Source organism: Eschrichtius robustus, chromosome 2 (assembly GCF_028021215.1).
Source record: "Eschrichtius robustus isolate mEscRob2 chromosome 2, mEscRob2.pri, whole genome shotgun sequence".
NCBI lineage: Eukaryota > Metazoa > Chordata > Mammalia > Artiodactyla > Eschrichtiidae > Eschrichtius > Eschrichtius robustus.
In genome coordinates this window covers 152,485,856-152,507,029 of record NC_090825.1, presented here as the reverse complement: position 1 = coordinate 152,507,029, position 21,174 = coordinate 152,485,856, and the positions used below count along the sequence as shown (strand labels likewise).

The following is a 21,174-nucleotide window of genomic DNA, read 5'->3' as shown; positions in this document are numbered from 1 at the left end:
GACAAGCCCCAGAAGACCAACAGTTGATTCAAAGAAGTGATTTACTCAAAAATGCGCCTCCTCCTCAGTGAGGACGCAGAGCCGGGATCGGCAAATACTGGCCACAAATCAAATCAGGCGCTCAGCCTGGATCTGTGTGACTGTGAGCTAATAATGGTTCTCACGTTTCGAAAGGCTGTTGAAGAAAAAAAGGGAGGAGAAGCTACAGAAACTGTATATGGCCCACAAAGCCTAAGACATTTAAAATCCAGAAAATGCTTTCCAACACCTGATGGAAGGCATCTGGCTGGTAGGAGGTCCTCAGCAAAATTTGGAAGAGGAATACATGAGTCAATTAGTTCCTGAAAACATTGTAAAGTGATAGGTGTCAAGAAACATTTATGCCTTCACCCTTAACCTTCACAAATGATGCCATTTCCATTCAGCTATTGAAAAATATATTCTGGCTTTCAAAACAATAAACCAGAAGGCATTTTCTCACATAAGCAAGGTCATAAACAACTGTCAGCTAAAGTTGAAATAGCAACAAATCAAATAATAACACAAAACATTTTTATAGATTTTTAAACCTTATAAAGCATTTTCATGTTCATTATCTAATTTAATCCTCAAATCAACTCCATGAGATAGCTAGTATTTTCCCATTAGAAATGACCACATATTAAATCCTTAGTGATTGCTCAAGAAAAGCTGAAATCTTGAGTGTTACATCTATTAATGCCAAGGTTGGGTTTTTTCCCATGGGAACACTGGATGCTAAAATCAACAGGGATTTTCAGCGCAAGATGGCAGACTAGGAAACCTTTACTTTCTGTTCCTCCTGAAACCATGTTTAAATAAAACTGTAGAAATACCAAAATTAAGCAACCAATAAAAGCCAAGACATTGTGGAAGTCATCAACCACAGAAAGATTTCAACACATTTTGAGAAGGCAAACAATGAAATGGAGGAGCCATGAATAAAATAATTAAGAAAAGACTCCCCTAAGTAGGGTCTGCACAAAGCCAGTCAGCTTTTGCTGAGCTCTGGTTATAGTCAAGGGCAGAGGAAAGAAGAGGGGCTGAAACAAGGAGACAAAAATCATTTTAGGAACAAAAGTTCATTTAATGAGCTCCAGGGAACACTCAGCCTGCTGCCATACAAACTCATGAATTACAATGGATTGTTGGTAAGCAAGACAAGAAAACAGGGAACAAACAAAACAAACAAAAATCAGGACATTGTTTCTTACTGAACTCTTCTCAAATGAGATCAAGGAATTATGGTTCAATGCCACAGCTGTAAATCATTTCTGCTCCTGGAGAGGTTAGAAAGGGCTTATAATATTTACCCCTTTTTTTCAGACAGAATTTAGGTCTGAGCAAAACCTTTTGTGTCCTCAAACCTCAAAGTTTATTGGGGATGGAAGTCCAAATTAGCTGTCACATATCATAAAAAGAATCTCATGGGCAGAGGGTCAAACTAATTTTGGAATATATGAACTATGCCCAGTGTTATTTTCAATAGATTTTAAACTAAAATATATAAATAAATTTTTACTCATCTATATGACTCTGGGTTCTGAAACTTCTACATGTCACATGCGTGATACAGAACACACAATGTCAGCCCCAGGAGAGAGAAAACACTCCAATGAAGCAAGCCAAAGAAACAAGTTTCAAACAAGGTAAAGTGATGTGTAGACCAGGATTTTTCAATTCTTTCCTGTCATGCTGAAGCTTCCAGCTCCTGAATAACAACACATGTTTCCCTTGCCCTAGACACCCAAGAGTATGTCTCCTCTCTTGGGCATAAGAATCGCTAGAGTTACATATGTGTAGTAAACAGTGGACCCAGCTGGCATACTCACAATGACCAAATTGTGTTGATCGTACTTTAAACCAATACGTCGCTCCACGATGAAGTTGCAATAAATGATATATTTGCTTTCCAGACATGAATGAGATATGCCTTACTGGATATACTCCAGGAAGGCCAGAGAAACTGGAATAACTTACTGGTGAATTTCTTTCCGGATAGCCCATGATTTATCTAGAATATAAGCTTTACGTATCTGGATCCTTCAAACTAGACCAAAGGGAAAATCTGGGCTGCAAGCCTCAATTAGAAATGTGGGACGCTGCTATGCTGACAACTGGTGCTCCCTGACCTGTATCTTCTGAGACTAGAACCCAGTGTGGTGGATGAGCAATTCATGCGTTGAACAAAAGAAGACCTCCTACAGGGCAGTGTATGTGTTCATCACACGTATGGCACTTAGGGCTAAGTACCATAAGGGCCACAAGAAAAAAAAAAAAAAAAGTAACACATGAAGCATACATGATAAGGAGGCGCCACAGTCCAGAGCACGAGCTCTGGAATCACACAGGCTTGCTTCGAATCCCGGCTAAGCCACTACCATCTGTATACCCTGAAGAACAGTCGAAGGTTTATATGTTGTTTTACCAAATTTCGAAAAAGAAGTGAACAAAGAACCTATCTGCCAGGAAGGGACATCGTGGGGTGCAGCACCCAGTCGGGTCAGGGCTCTGCATCCCCTGCTCAGAAACCTTCGCCACCTGGCTCATGGTGATGCTGGCAGCTGAGCAGCCCTGGAGAAGGTGCTCCCGTCATCAGGCCTCGCAGAGAAGCTGGGGAGGTCCCTGGAGGAGGCGGGCCACAGCCTGGCAAGCTCTGGGTGCCTCCTGCACTCAGCTCTGAACAGGCTCTGGCCCCTGGGACCCTTGTGGGGGAAGGGCTGGCCGATACATACGCAGGGCTGAGGGGCCTGCAGAGCCGGTGCCCAGGCAGGGTGAGCTCTGCAGGAGAAGGCTTCCACAGTCCCCAACAGTCTCCGCATAGTGGCCCATCCGGTGCCAAACACCTGTCGCCCACAGCGAGAAGTCCCAGCCACTAGAAAGTCCAGAAGGGGTCGGGCTATGGGGCCCCGCCCTTTGCCCTTGGGCCGGGCTTTCTCCACGGGCTGGGCTTGCATGCGCCCCCCGCCCCACCCCCTGCCCCACCCACCCTTTCTCTGTGACGAGTACAATGGACATGGCACAAGCGCCAGGCTGAGCCATCCAGTGTCCAGTGCGTGCTAGACCTTGAGAGGAGGTGAAGCTAAGGAGAAGCTCTCCCAGTTTCACACTCTGTTCTCGGATCGCTTGGCGCACAACCGGTCCTACATGGGCAATTTACTATGCAAATTTCGTACCTGGCTCCACCACCGCCGCCGGCCCCACCGCCCGCCCCGCCGCCCGCCCCGCCGTGGGGCCCCGGTGGGCTGTCACCCGCTGGTTTTGCCTTCCTGGGAGGCTGCCACATCTGACCGGGACCACCCTGCTGCTCCAGCGCCTGCCATCTGCCCTGAGCAGGGAGTCAACGTCAGGAAGCTGGTACCATCCAGTCACCTCCCACTGAGGAGACGGGGGCTGGGGAAAACAGGGGCAGAATGGAAAATGACAGCCTGGGAAGGAGGTGAGAAGAGGGAGGTGAAGGTCCCATCCCATGCCATGGTGTCCTCTGCCCCAACCGCATGCTGCTCCCTGCTGCTGGAGAAGCCAACAAAAACAGTGCTGGGTGAAGACCACCGGCCCAAATCACCAGGCTCACTGATGTCTGGGAAGGAGCTGCAGCGTGAAGAGTCTTCACGCATCCCAACAAGAAGCTCCTCTTCCCTGCTATCTACCAGCAGTAGGCCCTGGAAGCGGAAGATTCCCCTGCCGCTTTTTCTGCCGCTGCCAAGGCTGAGGTCGCCCGCGTCGGGGAACGAGGCACTGACGTGGGATCGAGGTGAGCTGCCCCCTCCTCCTAAGCTTCCGTGCTTAGCTGCTGCCAAAAACCCAGGCACCTTGGAGAAGAACATTCAGTGTCACTGGAAAAAGATCCCCAAGAATATAAGGAAGGTCCAGACACCGTCCCATGAAAAAGAACCCCCAACACCCATCTGTGTAGATCCTACCCCTCCTTTATACTCACCTACCCCTCTTCCAGCCCCTACCATCGATCCCCCTATTGTAACTGGGCAGCCGATGACTTCTGTGGCAATCCCTTCCACCAGCATGGTCACGGCATCTGGAAGTTTGACCTTGCAGCCTAGTGTCTACACGGACACTACTGCCCCTTCCCAAGCTGTCATTGTTAGGTCTCCCCCAGGTTTCAGGGTGGAGCAGAGGCACCTTACAGGGATACCAGTGTCCATCACTCTACCTGTGCCGATGGTCCCCTGCGCCACCCCAATTTTTAACCATCCCTTTGGCCCCCAAACCAACCCTCAGCCCATATTTGGGACCTCTGATGGGCAGCAGAGGGGCTCTCTCCCTGGTGCTCCTGTTTTCTCCAGCCGCCCATTTACGGCTTCAGGTCCTGTTTTCCCCAGCCCCCCATTTATGGCTTCAGGTCCTGTTTTCCCCAGCCCCCCATTTACGACTTCGGCCGTCACCGGTGCTTCAGCAGGCAGCAGCTCTGACACTGTACCTATGGACACTACACCTCCTTCCCAGGCTGTCATTTTCCATTCGGCTCCTGCTTTCCCCAGCCCCCCATTTACAGCTTCGGCCGTCACCAATGCTTCAGCAGGCAGCAGCTCTGACACTGTACCTATGGACACCACACCTCCTTCTCAGGCTGTCATTTTCCATTCGGCTCCTGTTTTCCCCAGCCCCACAGTTATGGCTTCGGCCGTCACCAATGCTTCAGCAGGCAGCAGCTCTGACACTGTACCTATGGACACCACACCTCCTTCCCAGGCTGTCATTTTCCATCCGGCTCCTGTTTTCCCCAGCCCCCCAGTTACGGCTTCGGCCGTCACCAATGCTTCAGCAGGCAGCAGCTCTGACACTGTACCTATGGACACCACACCTCCTTCCCAGGCTGTCATTTTCCAGTCTGCCCCTGTCTCCAGGCAGAACCAATAGACATTTCACAGGGCTGTTCCTAGTTCTGGGAACACACCACCCAGTGGTAGCAATGCCTCAGCCCATGACTCGACTCATTTACCTGCAACGCCGGCCAACAGATAGACCAACACTTCAAGCTTCCTTGGACCCAGGTCTCCCGTCTCAGGCCACATTGGGGGCCAACGATGGGCAGAGGCCTAACGATAATTTTCTATTGGGAAACCCAGCAGCCTCAGCACAAGATAAAGTCCTAGTCGCCCCTGCAGCCTAGCCACCGCAAGTCAGCATCATGCCGGCAGCTTCGCCAGCTTCCCTATTCGCCACCACCAGCAACACGCAGCCGGCCTTCGGCGACAACCCAGGCATTCTCCCCAGGGCTGTGTCCATTGCTACTGGCTTTGGGCTTGCCACCAGGATGCCCAGTGCTGGGGACAGTGGCTCGCTCTTTGCCGACACCACACCGGGCCCCCTGTTCATGGGACCTGCAGCCCCTACGGCCGGTGGGAGCCTTGGGGTCGGTGTGTCAGCCCCAGGCCTCACTCACTCACAGGCATCCAGACCACTTAACTTTGAGGCAGGACTAAGTGGGGCACCCAGCACCGCTTCTGTTCCTACTTTGGGCCAGACAACCTGCCATCTACCTGACCACGGCAAGGCTGCTGCACTAGGAGGGGCAGGCACTATCCCAGCATTTGGGAACATACCTGATTCCACCTTAAATCCAAATACCTGGGGCCTACCTGGGCTGAATACAGGTGGTACAGTGATGGCAGGGGACAACACCATCCCCACGATGGGAGGCCCTAGAGTTTCCACTTGCCGTCACTGCACACAGGGCCCATCTGGACGTAGAAAATCTACATTTAAAAGTTCCATCACCAAGGAGAAGAAATCTGTGTCAAGGAACATGTCAGTTTCCACCTTCTAACAGAGCACACCACATCTGTTGCAGTTGCAAGTGTGGTTATCACCCGTGGGTTTCAACACACTTCTAGTTCTACCTTATTTCCAAGCACAAGGGGCCCACCTGCCCACAATCTAGGTGGTGGTCGTCTAGGAGGGAACAACATCATGCCCATGATTGGAGGACCTGCTATTCCCGCTTACAACTGGGACCCACCTGGCCAACACACAGGTGGTGCGGATGGAGGGCACAACATCTCACCGGTGCTGGGAGGCCCTGTGTCAATAACTGCCATCAGACTTGGAACCCATCTGTGCAGAGAACGGGGGGGAGGGGGCATGGGGGACAGCACCACACCTGCTGTGACTGGATACACTTCTGGTGCCACATTCATACAAAGCACCTGAGGCCCCCCCTGGTCAAAACCCAGGTGGTGCCATGGGGGACAGCACCATCCATACTTAGAGAGGAACCTCCACTCTCAGTAAGAACACTGGGGTCCCCAAGTCAGGACACCCCTCTGACTTAGACGAGCCAGCATTGTGTTTGCAGGCCCCTGGTCAGGGCAGCTGTGCCTGTGCTCACAGGAGTCTGGCAGCCTCATAACCTGCCCAGGGCTTCATAGGAGCCACCAGCGAATTCCTTTCTTCTATGAAGAAACTCAACAAATGAAGAGCAGATCTTATTCTGCAAACTGTGTGTCACCATGAATGGACTTTGCCTCACTGGAAAGTGGCTCAGCCCCTTGAAGTGAAACTTAACCTCCTCTCTTCCTACAGCAAGCCGGAGGACCACACCTCAGGGGTGTGCAAGTGTGTGTGTGTGTGTGTGTGTGTCTGTGTGTCTGTGTGTGTGTGTGTGTGTGCTGGAGGGTGAGGAGCATATGAGCCCACTTCAGAACTACACCAGACTTGAGAAGCTCCAGTTAGGAGAATGGAAGACAGCTGCCTGTATCATCCACCGTGCCATCCCTGGCTTGACTGTTAACTTGGCGGACCCAAGTTTTCCCTAGACTTGGAACTGGCAGGATGCCCACTGCTGTTTTCAGATGCTTCCTCTCCCCCTATGCATTTGCCTCAATGGGCCTTTCTCTTTCCCAGCTTTATGTACATATATATATGTCAATAAAACCTTGTTCGTATTAATCTACTTCTGTTTATGTGTCTTTACTCACTGACTCAGCTGTAGAGGAAGAACTGACATATGTGAGTGGTGATGTGGGAGCCAGACTTAAGACACCAAAATTTTGTGTCCCAGTGACTGGGATGTGGAATTAGGCACACATTATGGCTGCACGTGCTGACTCCTGAAATCTGTTTTCAGTGTAACTAGTGACAATCAGGAGGAACTAAGGTCCAGAGGAGGGAGAGTTGGGGTGACTCACCCTGACTGATTAAGTGTGCTGATGTGTCCAATCCCTACCGACCCCTGGAGCAGTGCATTGAGTGGGCCGCACGTGTCTCAGAAGAATGTTTTTCTCAGACTGATGAAGAGAAGCGACAGGACTTGCCTGTGGTGATGGCAGTTTTTGACAGAAATACCTGCAGCATCCCCAAATCCCAAATCTCTTTCATTGACAATTTCATCACAGACATGTTTGCTGCTTGGGACGCCTTTGTAGACCTGCCTGAGTTAATGCAGCATCTTGACAATAATTTTAAATACTGGAAGGGTCTGGACCAAATGAGGCTGCGGAGCCTCCGCCCGCCTCCGGAACAGTGGGCGACACTGCCTGGGGCCCTGACGCAGTGTCCCTCCAGTCACTTGGGATTCCCGAGGGCGGTCAGAGTTCCTTGGTCCTTTCGTCCCCCGGTCTGCAGAGCCTGTCAGAGCACACAGGGACGTCAGCAACCTTCTGTAGCCACCATCTGATGCCATTGCCATAAAGTGAGACTTAGTCCACTCAAGGTACCTGGGCCTGCTGCGGGGGCTCTTCAGAAAGTCACGTGAGAACCACGGTTTGCAGTCGCGTCCGTTAAAACATGAGCTCGGGACTGCCCCCGCAAAGGATGGAGATGGGCTTCCTGCCAGTGACAGAGAGTGTCTTGTTACAATTTCTCTCAGTTATGTTCAGCACTTAAGAACAGCTAATGGCAATCGGATCTTTTTTCACATCATAGAAGGTGCAATCCACTCACTTTGGAACACTACTGAAAGTGACTTCTCTTTTAAAATTGAACAGAAAATGCAGACAAAGAAATTTTGAAGTTGATTGTTAATATCAATTATTACAATGTTTTATTTATTTTATTAGAAGTTCAATATTTTGGGCTTCCCTGGTGGCGCAGTGGTCGGGAATCTGCCTGCTAATGCAGGGGACACGGGTTCGTGCCCTGGTCTGGGAGGATCCCACATGCCGCGGAGCAACTGGGCCCGTGAGCCACAACTGCTGAGCCTGCGCGTCTGGAGCCTGTGCTCCGCGACGAGAGAGGCCGCGACGGTGAGAGGCCCGCGCACCGCGATGAGGAGTGGCCCCTGCTTGCCGCAACTGGAGAAAGCCCTAGCACAGAAACGAAGACCCAACATAGCAATCAATCAATAAAAATCTTTAAAAAAAAAAAAAAAAAAGAAGAAGTTCAATATTTTCTATGAATTTAAAAATACTTCAAAGCCAAAGCCAACCTTAAATACCATGACCAAATTTACATGATTCATATTCATTAAATATGTATTACTTCGTGTACAGACTTATTTTCATAATGCAAATTTAAAATATAAAATGACACATTTTTACTGCAAAAAAAAAAAAAAAAACCACACTGGAGGCTAGATAATCCCTGATGTGTGATAAAGAACCACACTTTATGACTGAACTTTTCGAAAATGCTGAAATGTCTTTTGGGGAATCTTTTTATTCAATTGAGACTTAGGCCAGTCATCTTCATACATTCCCACTACACCCAGAGAGGATGGATTTGGCATCCAGGTTCATGTGTCTGGAGAAACAAAGGAAGAGTTCATACCTGCTCTGTAATTATTGAAAACTTAAGTTGACCTCAAATGTACCATGCTGCTTAAAATAGCAGAAAAGATCCTCTTTAATAACTGGCTTGGCTCTGAGCTAACCCACTAAAATATCAAATCACGAGAGTTATAATTGTGCCCAGTTCTGGCTGACCCTAGAGCTCTGCTGGGCCTCCACTAGGTTTAATAATGGCAAAATTCCTGAGTCTGTGCAGCCTATCTTCCAGTTGGAGGGGAGAACAGAAACCCATGTACATTATCTGGTAGGTTCGCCAGGAATAAATGCTATGGAGATTAAGCAGTATATGGTGAGGTGAGATTGTGGGCAGAGAGGAGCAAGGCTTTCAACTTAAACGGTAGACAGGATAAGTCTTACTGGGAAAGTGGAATTTGAACAGTCTAGAGGGAGGCAGATGAGTCAGACGTCTGAGGGAAAAGCATTCCAGATCATGGGAATAACCTCTGCAAGGCCCAGAGGAAGGATGCCAGTGTCCTCAGGGAAGAATTAGTAAATAATGTGGCTGGAATAGAGTCAGCAAGTAGGAGGGAGGGAAGGAGGAAAGGAGGACAGAGAAGATGTGCGTGGAATTCCCTGCATCACCATTTACTGATTGAGTGATCACAAACAGTTAATTCAACCTTCAAGTGTTCCAGTGAACTCAGTGCTTTTCCTATGGCCTATTGACCTCTCAAGAGTTTTGGAAGGATAAAATAATGTAGGGAAGTGACTTATAAGCCATTGTTACTGTTCAATACATAAGGATAGATGGGTAGACAGGTAGATATAGATAGATACATAGATACATAGATAGAGAGATGATAGATAGATAGACAGATAGATGATAGAGAGATAGAGATATATAGACAGATAGATAGATAGATACATAGAGAGATACATAGAGAGATAGATAAACAGAGAGACAGATAGATAGAGACAGATAGGGAGATAGAGAGAGAGAGAGAGGGATAGATAGGCAGATAGATAGATAGACAGAGAAGAGAGAGAGATAGAGAGATAGATAGATAGAGACATAGATAGATAGAGATAGACAGAGAGATAGAGAGATAGATAAGACACACAGATAGATAGATAGATAGACAGACAGAGAGATAGATAGATAGATGGATAGATAGACAGATAGAGAGATAGATAGATAGATAGACAGACAGACAGACAGATAGATACATAATAGTTAAGGACTGAATTTCTGTAAAATCATAATTTTAAATAATAGTTTCATTGAGATATAATTTACTTTCCATATTATTTAAAGTGTACAATTTAATGTGTTATGCATCTACCACCACAATCAATTGTAAAACTTTCATCCACCCCCCCCAAAAAAAATAATCTACTATAAGTCACTCACTCCCCCACTTCTCCGAACCCTAGGCAGCCACTAATATACTTTGTCTCTACAGATTTGCCTAGTCTGGACATTGCATACAAATGGAATCATACAATTACTTAGCATGTTTTCAAGGTTCATGCATGTTGTAGCATGTATCAGTACTTGATTTCTTTTTATGGCTGAATAATATTCCATGGTGTGGATATTACTGTGTTTCATTGATCATTCACAGTAAATGGCCATTTGGGTTATTTCCTGTTTGGGGCTCTTATGAATAATGCTGCTGTGGTTGGATTTACGCGCAAGTTTTGTATGCAGTTCTACATTTGTTTTTTAAATTAATAGACTATTTTGGAGCTGTTTCTGGCTTACAGAAAAATTAAGCAGAAAGGACAGAGTTCTCATACTTCCTTACCTCTCAACCCAGTTTGCCCTATTATTAACTTCTTACATTAGCATAATATATTTGTTATAGTTAATGAACCAATATTGATACATTATTACTAACTAATGTCCATGCTTTACTTTATACTTCACTCTTTGTTTTGTACATTATATGATTTTTGACAAATGTGCAATAACCTGTATCCACCATTACAGAACCATACACAGGAGTTTCTCTGCCTTTACAATTCCGGGCTTCACCCATCCTTTTCTCCCTCCCCACAACCTCTGGCAACCACTGATCTTTTGATTGTCTCCACACTTTTGCCTTTTCCTAAATTTCATATAGCTGCAATCATATAATATGCATGTAGCCTTTGCAGATTGGCTTTTTTTCACTTAGCAATATGCATTTAAGCTTCTTCCATGTCTTTTCATGGCTTCATAGCCTTTTCTTTTTAGTGCTGAATGCTATTCCTTTGTACGGATATACAATAGCTTGTTTATCCATTCACCTATTGAAAAACATCTTGGTTGATTTCAAGTTTTGGCAATTATGAAAGAAACTGTTATAAACATCCATGTGCAGGTTTTTATGGGGACATAACTTTTCAGTTCCTATGGGTAAATACCAAAGAACATGATTACTAGATCACTGTATGGTAAAAGTATGTTTAGTTCTGTAAGAAACTGCCAAGTATCCTGCTAGCAACAAATGAGAATTCCAGTTGTTCTGCATCGTCAACAACTTTGGGATTTCAGTATTTGGATTTTAGCCATTTGAATAGGTGTGTAGTGGTATCTCACTATTGTTCTAATTTAAAATTCCCTGATGACATGGAATGTGTAGCATCTTTTCATATGCTTATTTGCCATGTGTCTATTTTTTTTGTTTAATCATAGTTGTTTTGTTTTTTTTTAACCAACGCCTGGTAACTCTTGTCCTCCTCTGTCTATTTATATTGTCTTCTTTCTTTCTTGTTCTGTTTTTTTTTAATTTTTTAATTTTTTTTTTTTTGAGCTTTTGATCATTTAGTCTTTTTCCTGGTATGTCCAATTATTTTTTATATTAAAATTGGGCTTAACTTATTTTAGGAAACTATAAAGATACCTCCACATTCTGGATGTTGTTATCGTTCTCTTGAAAAGATTTCCTTTTGTCCACAGCAGACAGTTACTATAGGGACTGGAAACCTTAGTCCATTCTCAGTTTGAGCTCATTCAAAGCTGTTTTTCAGTCTGTGTGAAGGTTGCTCTATTTCTGTCTTGTCCTTCCTCTATGGGTGTTGCCCTTTGGGATTACCATATGAGCGTTTGGATTCTCCCTATTCCCAACTACCCATGTATTTGTTAGGCTTTAAATGTAATGGTTTCCGCAGCCCTGTGAGACTAAAGATACACTTAGCTTGTCATTCCATTAGTTGTTGCCTTTAGCTTGAGCTCTTGCCGTTTGGCTTCTGTGGTTAGAGTCTTTTGAACTCCTTGGCTTTTCAGCTCCTAGGCTGTAAGATTTGAATCAGTAAATGCCCCAAGGAGAAAAGCTGCACCAAATGTCAGGCTTGCGTCTGTGTTTCCCTTCTCTCCAAACTTGGCCCACATGTCTTGGTGTCTCTCTAACATTCAGATGCCAGTGAACAGATGTTTTCTTGCTTTATCCAGCTTTTCTAAAATGTCTTTAGACTTCACCTGATCTTATGTTATTATTCAACTATCATCTCAATTACCCCTAGGAAGAAAATCTACAATTTTATGTTTTATTTTCTTATTTTCTATATTACCTCAGTTTCTGTAGAGACCTTTTACCTGATTGTTCAGTCTAGTTCCTGTGTTACCAGTAAGATGGAGATAAGGTGGAGGCTAAGAATATTGGGGGGAAACCACTGATGAATGATAGGCCTCGTTCTTTTTGTTTTTCCTCTCCTTATTTACTCTGGCAGTCTACATTTGCCTTTCTTCATTTGACCCAGTTGCCCAAATAAGGAACCCACTCTGGCAAAGACCTGACTTTACTCTCATAAATGTCTGCATGTTAGGATTAGCTAGATGATGAACACCATGCCAAAGCTCTTTGTGCGAGACTTTTGCAGACTTCTGTTATCCCTTTAGTTTGCCTCTTGCTATCACTGCTCAGATTGTTGACGTTTTCTAAGATTCTGTAGGTCAAACCTCTCTACCTGCATACCAGATGAGCCCTTCTCTCTTTCCTGAGCTCACTTGCGGGAGGTTAGCCCTCGGTTTTTCTTTTTCCCCATCCAATCGTAATTGTTCATGAATTCCAAAAAGCCCTCAAAGTACCTGTCATCCCTTTCTCTCCTCTCTTTTTTCTCAACACTGTTAAGTATTAAGCATATATTTGCATACCTCTTTCTTACTTACAATGGAATACTGGAAGGCGCGATCATGCAGTGTGAGCCCCACCAAACTAGGACTCATACAACACTCTCCCCCAGGCCTAAACTTGTGACATCCACTGGTTTTCTTATAATATCTTATATGTATCTAAATTTGTAATGATTTAGTTAATTCCTGAGTTATGTGACAATAAGAAATCAGTCAAATTAGCACTACAGAAGTGCAGCTTAGACCTAGGGACCAGAACCAAGGACCACAAAAACCGATAAGTTTCACTTGTACTTCGTGTTTAACAAGTGCTGAGGGTGAATGGGAAGTGAGGGAAAAGGAGTTTAACTTCATATCACAGAAACTTGCACTAAAATGAAGAGGAAAATGACCCAGTTCCTGGTTCAAGTCACTATAATCTGCTTCAATAAATAATAACAGCACATGAGAAAAACAAACACTATATGATAGGAACAATGGATAATTAATTACCAGATCAGGGAGGACAGATGACACTTGCTATGGGATTTCATTAAAGAAGGATTCCAAAAAGCACTGGCTTCTTCTGAGAAGACTTCTTAGAACAGGCAGCATTTAAATTGAGTCTTGAACAAGTATATAGAGGGTAGGGAACAGGCCTTCCGGGCAGGGAACAGGCACAGTGTCAGCAATGGCACAAAGGGCTTATGGAATAGGGAACAAAACTGGCTGAACACAGGAGTGCTACGTGTTGGGGAATATGGGGGAAAGGCTGACTGAGGTTGGTTAAATGAAACATCATTAGACGGAAGAGAAAGTAGGTGGAAAGACAGATGGAAGACTGTGGAAAGCCTCTGAAGATGGAGGTCAGCATAATAATATTAAGAAATCAGTGGTACTTTGACACTGTATGAATGTCTAGGTTTAAAAAATCAAGAAAACACAATAAAAGAATAAACTACTGATATAATGATATGTAACCAAAGGCCAGATACCAAAGAATACACACTGTGTGATTCCATGTATGTCATATATGGTGATAGAGGTCAGCTTGGGTGTTGCCCTGGGGGAGTATGGAACAGAAAGAAGTAACAGAGAACCTTGTAGGGTGTTACAAATATTTTATAATACCTTGACCTGGTGTTGGATACATGGGTGCATAGAGATGTAAAAATTCAGTTATTAGCAATGCAACTGGTGTTTATTGTTTGTATGCATACATTAAAAAAAAACTCTAGTAGGTTAATTAGGCTGTCAGTTGTATGAAGTAAATTTTGGTCAAGGAATAGCCAAGGTAGTAATGCAGTAATAAGTTATACATGTGCTCACTGTGCTCTAGAATGTCACTACTGGAATACAAGAAGTATGTGTAAGAAAAAAAGACAAATATTCAATATTGATGGTTGGATGAGCTGAATAAATTAGATCACTCTACTTTCAATTTAAGAACTTGGCCAGTGTTTGGATACCTTTGAACAAAGAAAAAAAGGAAATACAATTGTTATTAAGCACATACTATGTATCAATCCCTGACTTATATTTTGACACATATAAACGTGGGAAATATTGCACCTTGTAACTGAGACAATGAAGATGAGCGAGGTGGCTGGTTTTGACACTAGAGGCTGAGAAAACAATCAGCTCATAATCGTAAGAAGTTTGAAGTCGGAGGAAAACAATCAAGAGGAAATACTGGTAAGTGCCAGGAGCTTCTGGAAACTACATAAGAGATGAAGACCCCAGAATTGTTGAGCTTTCTAAGAGGCCCAATGACTCAGGTAAAAACAGAAGGCTTAAAACTGAAACCTGAGGATATATGTATACATACAGCCGATACACTTTGTTACACAGCAGAAACTAACACAACACTGTAAAGCAATTATACTCCAATAAAGATGTAAAAAAAAAAAAAAATCCTGCAAAGTAACAATTGTTAGGACAAACAGTAAAGAATTATAAGAAAAATAATCACATGCCTGTCCCAACACAGAAATATCTTAAGCTCCATCTCAGCATTTCTCCGATTGGCCTTTCACAAAATACAGTCCCATCAGCTGAATATAGGTTTCTCAAGTAACTGTAAGACTGAATTAAAAAAATGAAATCAATTCCTTCCTCCAAAACTTTTCAGAGTATGTAATGTAACAAAGTGAAACTTGAATTTCATGTCGGGATGTAGAGTACCGCTCTTCCCAAATGCTTCTGTCTTGTAACTACATCAGCATCATCTAAAACCAGTGTTCTGCAGGACAGAGATTGTGAAACGCTGCTCTCATCATGTAAGATATCAGGTCCTTCTCAAAATCCATTCTTCCTTCTGCCCTTTCTCATGTTGTCCCTACCACCTGATGGGTCTCTCCTAAGCTCCACCTGCCAAAACCCTACCCATTTTTAGGATCCAAGAGATAATGAAGGCTTACATTACTAAAAAGCAGAGAAAGAAATCCCTTCCCAGGGATCTACATTTCCTTCCTAGGGAAAAGAAAAATTGTAAAGTATACCACAGTGACCTTAAGTCTATGAATGTAACTATGTTGTGTTACTCTGAGTTCTGTAAAAGTCAATGTGCTACAGTATATATGGATATGAATATTTGATCTCTTACATGTAGATCTTGCTGATGACTTTCATCATGAGCGAGGTTAATGATTAAGGAGCCACTGTATTTGGCTCAGCCCTTATAACCAGGGAATGTTAAAATTGGAAAGGTCTCTAGATATTAGCAAATCAATCCACCTCATATTCTAAGTAAGGAAACTGAGACGTTCATAGATTCGATATTTATATTAACAAAGGATAAGGATAGAAGATATTGGCAGATATATCTTTTAGAGTAAGAATTTAGAGATTTTTGTAGAATACTAAGACATTATGTCCACTGATACTGAGACAATGTGTTTTTTTGTTTGTTTGTTTTTTTAATTAATTAATTTATTTATTTTTGGCTGCGTAGGGTCTTCGTTTCTGTGCGAGGGCTTTCTCTAGTTGTGGCAAGCGGGGACCACTCTTCATCGCCGTGCGCGGGCCTCTCACTATCGCGGCCTCTCTCGCTGCGGAGCACAGGCTCCAGACGCGCAGGCTCAGCAGTTGTGGCTCACGGGCCCAGTTGCTCCGCGGCATGTGGGATCTTCCCAGACCAGGGCTTGAACCCGTGTCCCCTGCATTAGCAGGCAGATTCTCAACCACTGCGCCACCAGGGAAGCCCAGAGACAATGTGTTTCTTAGTCGTCATTTTCTATTGCCGTGACGAAGCGAGGTGGTAGTCAGTAGTTGTACAAAGGGAAAAAGATAACTTTACAAACTCCCAATTTATATACACAGGGAAATTCATCATTCATGTTACTTAAGCTAACTGGATGCAGTTTATCAGCTACATTGAGGAATGGTGAAGTGTCTATACAATTAACATGTTAGTTTCTGTCATGAGCTCCCTGTTGTTCAAGTGAGTTAATGGTCAGCACTCAACTAGGCACTTAGAGTCCATTATAAATCTGGACTAAACGTTTATCTGTGGCATCTTTATTCTTCTTTGGTGCCCTCAGGCAGAATTAGCTCTCTTATGTTTTGATAAATTCAAGTATTAAACAGGGCTAAGGTTTCACAAGTTCTTTGGCCTAAACATGGGGGTAAGGAGGACCAATGAGCTGGAGTACTTCTAGATTTGAGAATGGTCAGATTGAGGAAGAAGAGTCTTATACCAGAGGTGAAAGAAGACTGATTAGAATTACCTATTTTTAAAAATTCCAACCCTTTTCAATGTTCTAAAGTGATCATGAAGTACATGGGTATGCTAGGAAGTAAGGGAGTCAACCAAGAATATTCTGTAAAAGTTTGTGGATGGCAATAAAGAGGCAAGGAAGATAGAGAACATACTAGAAAAGGCTTCGGTTGGCCATAATGAAGTCAGAAGGAGAAGGAGAAGAAGAATGACAGATGCAATGGGAAAGAGAAAGCAAGAATAGAGAAGCAAAAGGGAAAGTAGAAAAATGAGACAAATTTGGAGAAGGAAATGAGGAAGAAAACTGGATGAAAGAGGGAAGCACTGATGGTAGACCACATGACACTCAAAACTTAACACGATGGAGCTTCCCTGGTGGCGCAGTGGTTGAGAATCTGCCTGCCAATGCAGGGGACATGGGTTCGAGCCCTGGTCCAGGAAGATCCCACATGCCGCGGAGCAAATGGGCACGTGAGCCACAATTACTGAGCCTGCGCGTCTGGAGCCTGTGCTCCGCAACAAGAGAGGCCGCGATAGTGAGAGGCCCGCGCACCGCGATGAAGAGTGGCCCCCGCTTGCCACAACTAGAGGAAGCCCTCGCAGAGAAAGGAAGATCCAACACAGACATAAATAAATAAATAAATAAATAAATAAATAAATAAATAAATAAATAAATAAAATTAAAAAAAAAAAAAAACTTAACACGATGCACATTTAAGATGTGCCACAAATGGCCATGGTCATTACCCTCAAATAGTTTACAATATGTGTTTCAAAGACATTTATAAATTGAAAATGCCATTAAAATAAGTGCCAGGGTAAAAGTATTCATGGAATTGTATGGGAGAATAAAAAGTCTCCCATCAAAGAGCCTTCTGAGACATAGGAAAAAAAAGAAAAACCTAAAACGCATAAGACTCTTCCTATTTTCATTTCCAATGATACACCCCAATCTTGATGATCAATCAGCAATTCAAATGTCAACTATAAACCCAGTATCTTATTAGCTGCTATGCAGTATACTGGAGCAATAGAAGAGAGAGGACCTCAAACCCTCTGTTCCCTCAAATTGAAAGGCAGGCTTCCTGACCCCTCCAGACCACTACTGGACATAGGGAACACACACTAATGTTTCAGGACCCCAACCAACAGTCACCTGCTTTGTGATTACTTCCGTGACACACCCCCACTAACACCACTGACTTTGCTGCTCCTACGGGACATTACATACATTTCCTATTTTAACACATACCACAGTGCATTATAATTATGATTGCAGATACATGGTCTAACAATTTAAAGAGAATGATGACTTTTTTGCTCTTTACATCTTGCTATTTCCCTTCTCATAATATTTCTTGAAGAGAAACCATAAGAATATAAACAAACGCAAAAGACAGAAAATATACAAAACGTGTGCTTTGCGGCTTAACACAAACTTAAGTAAAATTAGTTCTGACAGCATCCAGCATGACAAACTTCCATGGTACAAATGAGAATGGACCAAGGTTTGAGCAGGTACAGGAGACAATCCAGGCATGAACAACACCAAGGAAAGGTAGACAGGAAGTAACATGGTGTGTAGGAAATCACGAGACCAGTCTGATGGGAAGAGACTTAAACAAGACTGAAACTCACTTTCTAAACCTCCATCTCCAATTGGACAAGTCGCAAGACACAGGTGCACCAAAGTGGCCTATTTATTCAATCCCTTTAATGGGGAGGAACAGTTTAAAATTTTACCCGTTTAGTTTGCCCCAAAAGCAAATATCAAATGTTGGCAGGACACAATGAAAGCTTACCTTTGTTAACGTAGTTAAGTCTCCCTCTCTCAGAACTAGCCCATTTAGCTCCAGGTTCCTTATTGCACCCGACGCACTTACACAGCATTCATGAGCTTTACACAACTGGAAGGTCACATCTTTATTTCTTATTGCAGGAACACAACTTCTGGAAACTTTATTTCTGTCACAACCTAAAGCAAAATTATTGTAAAATGAGTGATGTAAACCGTACCTTTTATCATCATTAAAAAGCATCTAAAAAGAAAAAAAAGCATCTGCTCTGTGCTAAGGATTAGAAACGACTCCTGCCCTTAAAGCCTCATTAAGGAGGGACATGTATAAACTCAAAATTTCAATCACATGAGATAAAGAACCATAACCTTTATGCACACAGGTTCCTATGGAGGCAAAAAGTTATATCTAAGTGACCGCTTCATGATAACCCTGAAGTACAATCGAGAAAGCTGAGGGTCTGCAGAGTTGGAGGAGGAGGTGCAGTAACTGCAGAGGGAGCACCTGTGCAAAGACACTCAAGCCTGACACCTGCTGGGCACTGTAAATACTGCAGGTGGGGATGACTTAAGGCCAGGGGTCCAAGTGTGAGAAGGGACAGAAAATAGAGATGTTGGTCGAATCAAGCCTGGGAGAGAGCATGGCTCGTATCCCACAGGTGATGAGCCCTGGGGCGACCACTGCCTGAGTAAGGGTGCCTCCGCTGATTAGAAAAAGGCGCCCCGCTGCTGAAGGACCGATTAGATAAAGGGAGTGATCACAAAAAGCTCCCCTTCCTCAGGGCCAAAGAGCCCCAGGAGGCTTGGCCGAGCACAGTTCAGACTACACGCCTCTGGGCAGAGCACACGCTGGGCGGCTAGTGTGCACTAACTCTGTGTGGGCAAGTCATTAGCAGCATCATTTTAGGCGTATCTTTTCATGTTAGAAGATCACTCAACCCGAGTAGGCAGATGAACTTAGAGGAACTGAGTCCAGGGGCCGCGAAACCACCCAGGAGCTTCTGCCATAGTCCGGGCAAAATGTAATGTGGATGAAGAAGCAAATTTACGAGGAGGCCAAAATCTACAAGCTAGACCCACTGGATGAAAAACACAAAGAAAGTTCAGTGAAGGAACTATGAAGAGAATGGGCTCTGCAATAAATTTTTCTTACAATCAAGGTAAAATATTAGGCAACATTAAGCACAGTGGCCTTTAAGGTCCCTTCCAGCTCTAATTTCTTTTGATTTCTAACTTATTACTCTGGTTAAGTAAAGTCCCTTCAGAGCGACAGAACAGTTCGTACACCTGAATAGGATGCAAAGAATAATCTGACTTCTCTTCACCAGGGGATGAGTTGAACTGTCCTTGCAGAAGAGATAACACATGGTGTGAACCCCAGATCCTAGAAAAGGGCCAGGCACACAATAAGTATTCAGCTTTTTGAAAACAAATGAACAATCATTTCCTCTCCTAGATCTTCACACCCTTCCTCTGCTGGCTACTTTCTTTCAGCTTATAAACATCCTCAATATACCCACTGAAAAAGCTCTCAGACCTATGACTCTTTGGATCTTCTTGTGGGTAACCTAAGTCTCTCCCATGCCTTCAAACACCTGTCCTCCCAAAAAGCCCAGATCTGTACCTTGGGCCCAGACCTGTCTACCAGGCCCCTCGAAAGCACTGAAGATGAAGTAAGATCCTCTCCCCAGCCCCAATCCCTTCCTACTGTGCTCTGTATCTCACAAAAAGATGCAGCTGTAAACTGTAACCCACGCTTGCTGCCCTCCCTTTTCTAACTGGTCACCAGGCCCCACCCATTCCCTCTCGGATCTCCGAAATCCAGTCCAACCTTTTACAACTTAGGTGGGACCCTTGGATTACAATTCACCCTGCACCCAATCAAGTGCTTTCCACATGCAGGTCCGAGTGAGTCTCTAAACCAGAAGTCCATCTCACTGTTGTTTAGCGTTTCCCACAGCCTTCAGGATAAACATCCAAACTTCTGATAGGACAAAGAAGGCCCTTTTCTGTTTGGTCCCAGTAGGTTTCCAGTATCAACTCTCATTTCTTTCCCAAAACCTGAGTTCCACTCGTGTACCTTAGTTTTGCCATATTTTCTTATATTTCTCAAACTTTGACACACACTGCTCCCTCCTGCCACCCCAGGAGCTTCTACATATCCTTAGAAAGGATGGCGCCTCCTCCAAGAAGCCTGAACTCTCCCTTCCAAGATTCTGTGCTCTGCAAAGGGGAAGGGGGGGGGAGGGATAAATTAGGAGTTTGGGATTAACATATACACACGACTATATATAAAATAGGTAATCAACAAGGACCTAATGCATAGCACAGGGAACTCTACTCCATATCCTGCAATAACCTGCACGGGAAAAGAATCTGAAAAAGAATGGATACATGTATAACTGAATAACTGTGCTGTACACGTAAAACTAACACAATATTGTAAATCAAGTATATTCCAATATAAAAAAAAATTAAATTAAAAAAAAAAAGATTCTGTGCTCTGCAGCACCAGAACTCACTTCCTTCCAGAGCACTGACTACTGTGCTTGTGTTTACTTGCCGCCCAGTAGAAGGGGAGATGACCTAGGGCATAAGCATCGTCTCCAGCAGCCCTTGGTTCTGACAACTCATTCAAGTGCCAGGATACTTTACACACATAACCTGCTTAATTAATTCTAAGAACCCACAGAAAGAGTGGTTTTTAATGTCATTTTACAAGTGTGGGGATTGCAGTTCAAAAGTAACCTGGGCTTCCCTGGTAGCGCAGTGGTTGAGAGTCTGCCTGCTAATACAGGGGACATGGGTTCGAGCCCTGGTCTGGGAAGATCCCACATGCTGTGGAGCAACTAAGCCCGTG

The 21,174-nt window shown here is 44.1% G+C and overlaps 1 long non-coding RNA gene across 4 annotated transcripts in view; it reads right to left on the bottom strand.

Annotated features, from left to right (window-relative positions):
* LOC137759772 (uncharacterized) overlaps positions 1–21,174 on the bottom strand; it is a 63,459-nt gene that overhangs the window by 33,044 nt on the left and 9,241 nt on the right. For all 4 annotated transcript variants that reach the window (XR_011073149.1, XR_011073151.1, XR_011073152.1 and 1 more), the window contains exon 2: positions 18,322–18,494. This is a non-coding gene — a long non-coding RNA (uncharacterized lncRNA). The remainder of the gene's footprint in view (positions 1–18,321; positions 18,495–21,174) is intronic.